This window comes from Pleurodeles waltl, chromosome 5 (assembly GCF_031143425.1).
Source record: "Pleurodeles waltl isolate 20211129_DDA chromosome 5, aPleWal1.hap1.20221129, whole genome shotgun sequence".
Taxonomy (NCBI): Eukaryota; Metazoa; Chordata; class Amphibia; order Caudata; family Salamandridae; genus Pleurodeles; species Pleurodeles waltl.
Window position 1 is genome coordinate 669,221,497 of NC_090444.1, and position 5,112 is coordinate 669,226,608.

The window sequence follows — 5,112 nt, forward strand, 5'->3', positions numbered from 1 at the left end:
TGATGCTGATCCATTTCTCCTACCTGCTTTTTAGAGCAAATGTTGCCAAAAAACTTTCCAGGTCCCAGCTCTTGCAGTTGGTACAGGAGGAATACACTCCAAGACCAGCCAAGGCACGACTTAATGGTTAGGACTCACTCCAACAGAAGCCAGCAGCAGGGTCCAGAGCAGGTACAGTTGAAACTGGTCCGCTGGACAGTTGCAGGGAAAATTATTCTGGAAGCTTGTGATGTCTTTGTACCTCGCATAGGTGAGAAGTCAACTGACCTTTAGCATCACTTCTGGGATCCTGGGCTCAAGGCAAGCAGGTCCAATATTCCTTCCGGTTTCAGACAGCAGGGCAGTCCTTCTTCTGATTCTGCTCTGGTTCGGGATTGTTCTGGAGAGAGGACTGTGGGGGAAACCACCTCCCCATACCTAAAGCTATTTGTCCACTGTCTGGGAGCAATCTACATTTTACTACAGGGGAGCCATCGGCAGTTATGTGACAGTAGACACTGACAGATTGGACTTTTAGTTTTAGTCAGGAAAGAGACAATTCTAAAACTGTCTTTTCCTTAAATGTAATTTTAAAAAAACGTTATCATTAAGTTAGATTTTAAATTACTATTAAAATGAGTACTTCAGTTATTTTTCTACCTGCTCCCAAACTGAAATGAAGGATTATAAATTGGTATAATGTAACCATTATTTTCCAGCTGGAGATCCAGTCTTGCCACAGTGAAAACGACTTTGGAGGACTTCCGCTGCCAGGGCATGTAACACATTAATGTCTACAAGTCCTACTTTTAGATATTATGTATCTTGTCTTATTGGGCAATTGGGCCTTCCAAAGGAGTGACTTTAAGCTAATAAAATGAATATTTAGGGCTGTCAAAAGGGTCGTTTTGATAGGTCAAAAATGCAGTTTAAAAAACTGCACAGCTAGGGTGCACCAAGAGGCACAATGAGTGCTGCAGTCCACTAGTAGCATATAACTGACCAGCCCTACATAAATGTAATACCATATAATAGGGCCTTGTAATTCAATTATGTGTGCCGATTTTAGGTATGTGAGTTTTACCATGTTTAAAAAGGAGAGCCCAAGTACTTTACAACCTGGTTGGTATGGGTACCAGCAAAGAGGTCGACATTCCAGGCAAAATAATATTCTGGTTTTGAGGCACTTCACATCCCAGACAAAAAACATTTTCTGGCATGGCCCTAGATATTTAGCACTCCCAAGGGTTGGTGTCCAAAGACTGCTGCTGATGCTGCTGCTGTCACTGTGGTAGATTGGCAGCTTCTGAAATACTATCCTTACCTGTTTCTGAAGCAGGGGGGGGATTTAGATCACTCTTTGCAGAACATAAGTAAAACATGTGTAGTGGATAGCTTATTTGTTCCTTCTCCACAGCAGCTTAGAATCTGAAGACAAGTTTAATATTCTAGCTGACAGCAGGGGTGTAACACTGGTAGGGAGGCAGTGGTGTGATTGTGGACACTGATATTACATCTACATTATAATAGTGTGTTACATGTGTATTCAATATGCATAGTTTCTTACATACTAGGGGCAATGTGGATTCTGACATGTCAACGGCGCTTTAGATACTTGAACTGCTATGTCAATGGTATAGCGATATAGGTGCCCACATGCCAATATTTATTTGCTTCTGGTATGTCATTTTATACTGCAGCCGGAGTTCTGTATTGAGACAAGATGCCAGGGCTACCCCGTGGGCTTTTCAAGGAAAACTAGCGCTTACTGGCTGAGCCTATTCCTGGAATAAAGACAGAACCAGATGAACGCAATGCATGGTATTATCATGTGGTCAATACAGGTCTACAAGATTCCCCGTTTGAAGGAGGTGCATTTATGCTTGGATTATTCCTTCCAGAAGAATATATAACGGCAGACCCTAAAGTACTTTTCATGACCAGAATATATCACTCAAATGTAGACAAGTTGGAAAAAAATGTGTTTAGGTATTTTAAAAGATAAATGGTCCCCAGCTTTGCAAATCCGCACAGTTCTACTATTAATTCAGGCTTTGGTAAGTGTCCCCAATCCACATGATCCAACAGCAAACGGTGTAGCTGAGCAGTGGAAGACTTCTAAAGCCCAAGCCATAGAAATGGCCAGAGCGTGGACTAGGCTATACGCCACGAATAACCTATAATTTCATCATGAACATCAAGTGTGCATCACTTTTCCTGTTCTGCCAAGACCTCTTCCTTTTTTCGTTTGCATTTAATGGACACAGTCTTAGACAACATTACAGAATGAGAAAGAAGCCCAGACATTATCAGTCATCTTGTGATTAAATGCACATAAGCAAATCTGTATAGTCCTGATTCACTGTTGGAAAGCATGAGCAGAGGCTGAGTGTATCACCTGGCTTATTAATACGTTGTGGACCGTATCCTGTCTCTGCTTTCAGTTGTCTTTCCCATCATGGTTTAAGCACTGTGAATGAATGTAGCTTGTGTTAGCTGCAGGAAATGTATTTTAGTTTTAGTTTTGTGGATTACTTTTCTTTCACCGCCCCCAATATTATAATGACGCAAATTGCATTATTTCATGCAGCTAACCCGCACTTAAGATGTGCCCTTTGGCAAGTCTGTAACTTAGATGCTATAGATGAACAAGCTTGATTGTTCGCACAGAAGTGAGGACATTTTAAAAGAAACATCACATTCACAGATATCACTGACTCTTTCTCAAGTGCAGCTATCTCTCTAACAATAACTTGATCATTTTTTATGGCTTGTCTGGAAAATCCAATCTTTTAGTAAAATAGTTTTCGTTATTCTAGTTTGCCTTTGTACAGTTTATTTTGCTGTGTTTATTTCATTATGCCCATGTGACAGTTGTATTTAAACATTAAAGTAAGATTGAAACATGTTCAGTATTTAAACATTTAAAAAAAATAGACTAGTGTGACTGTGGATACTGACTTGGTGAAGGTGCTTTACTAATGTGGAAATATGGACGCTGGAATGCAAATTGTGACGCTTCGATTGAATTGTTGCTTTGCATATTGGCTGAAATATTGATACAACCATGGCAACCGTGCATTACATGTGGGGCATCATTTGGGTACTGATATGCAAATACTGCTTTACATGCTTGAAAGCTAAGTGGATACTGGAAATAAAAGAGCACTTAAATACCGACGGGAATGTAAACACTGACATGGCAATGACACTTTATTGGGGCAACCATAATACTGTTATAACAATGCTGTGTGGCATGTGATAATGCCAGGGACATGCTGCTTTAAAATGGATGGGAAAATGGTTATGGACAAAGGAAAGTTGGTTTGGGTACTAGGAATTATCAAGATCCTGGAAGACCAGGCTGGCATATACATTCCTGTGAGAAACTTAGGTCATAAAATGGAACTGATAATTTATACAACATTCCAGTAAGGATCACCGTCATTCCAAAGATGTACTACTGTGAATGCACCTTCAATAATAAGAATTAGATACTCCACTTCACATTTTTTTAGACACATTTTGATTGTTTTTTGGGCGGGGTTCACTAACAGCGTCTGAACGAGGTCTATGCTGTCAGACCATTTAGCTGTCAGGTAGTGCAGTCATCTTAACACATCAATATACTAGATATCAATGCAGAGCAGATAGATGTCACAGCATCATCTATACAAAGCAACAGCCATGAAATACTCATCTTCTCCCACCCACCCTTACAATAAAACAACCATTAAAACGATAGAACAACTAAAACGCTCCTTGCGTAACCCTTCCCACCCGTGCCTAATACCAACCAAACTCCTGATATGCTGACAACCACATTGTCGGGAAGCAAGTGTCCTGATTAGAGTCCTTCATTTATTTAAGATACCAGGTTCCTCCGACTAACTGGGCAGATATAATAGTGAGCACTCTCAGTGGGTTTCTCAGGCCATAGATTACATATGTATGGGGAAGGCTGACCATCAACTGTCATGTAGGCGTTTTGTTGATCTAAAGCAGTCACTAATGTCTCACAGGCTCTGGCCCCTACTAGTGATCCTTGACCCTTCCTAGCTTAAGCACATTAACCTCACTTTCATAGCACTCCCATTTTAACAGCTTCCATCTCTATTGCACAAGTCTTGGACCTCGAGTGTTCTTCCAGTTTCTAGTAATTTTCCTTTTGGCTACAAAAAATGCTAGCTCCTGGAATTGGTTTGTGATTTGTGTTTTGGCAGTATGAGGGAACCAGCTAAGTAGGCAGTGTCCTGGGGCATAAGGGATTTTTCTCTCGTAATACCCTCCCAATACTCAAGCAGGGACTTACAGCTCCAAATCATGTGAAGGAACTTGGCTTTTGCCTCACCACTCCCAGGCAGTTGGCATCCTCTACACCAAAATAATGGTTAATCTTCCCGGGAGTGAATTAAGCCTTGTGCAACATGTAAAAATGAATGAGTTTGAATCAGCATTTCTAGATATCTCAGGTACGCACTCCAAAATGTGCTCCCAATCATCATCTGAAATGAGGGTCATCAAGTCTTCTTCTCAGCGCTCCTTAAGAGTCGCCAAGGGCGTCAGCAAGTCTCCCCACAGCAACCTATATAAACAGGTAACTGCATTAAATGTTCCCCAGGAGGTGGTCAGATATTGGCATATGCCAGATCGGGGGGTGCAACCAGGCCCTGCTTCCCGTGCTTACGCACTCCTGCAGTACACTCTATGTAGGAGGAAATGTCCAGGGGTTGGACACCCTCAAACGTGCTTGGACAAAAGAGTCTCTACCTCGTAGAGGGCTCCCATTGATGTAGCTACTGCCTATATTCAGTCCAAAATACCCCTCAACTCACCCCTGAGGCAGCTCTCACACAAACCACACTGAGATGTTAGGGGAGTAGGGTGTTGACATCTTCATCCTACAGAGACACCAAACCTAGCAGCAATGCATCACCATAAATTCAGCAGTGTCCGCTATGAGTGGACAGTGTATGCAGAGAAGCACTCTGACCAGGCTGTGTATATGTGGGATGCAAGGGCTCAGTTCTTTACCCAGCGACAACCATTGGGTCAAGCACTGGAGGTGGCCCACCATATACTAAGATTTGAAATCTGGAATAGCCAGACTTCCTTCCATGTCCTGTCATCGGA

The 5,112-nt window shown here is 42.0% G+C and overlaps 1 pseudogene; it reads left to right on the plus strand.

Annotated features, from left to right (window-relative positions):
• Positions 1-1,702: 1,702 nt before the first annotated feature.
• On the plus strand, positions 1,703-2,354 carry LOC138297298 (ubiquitin-conjugating enzyme E2 N-like; annotated as a pseudogene).
• The last annotated feature ends 2,758 nt before the right edge of the window (positions 2,355-5,112 follow it).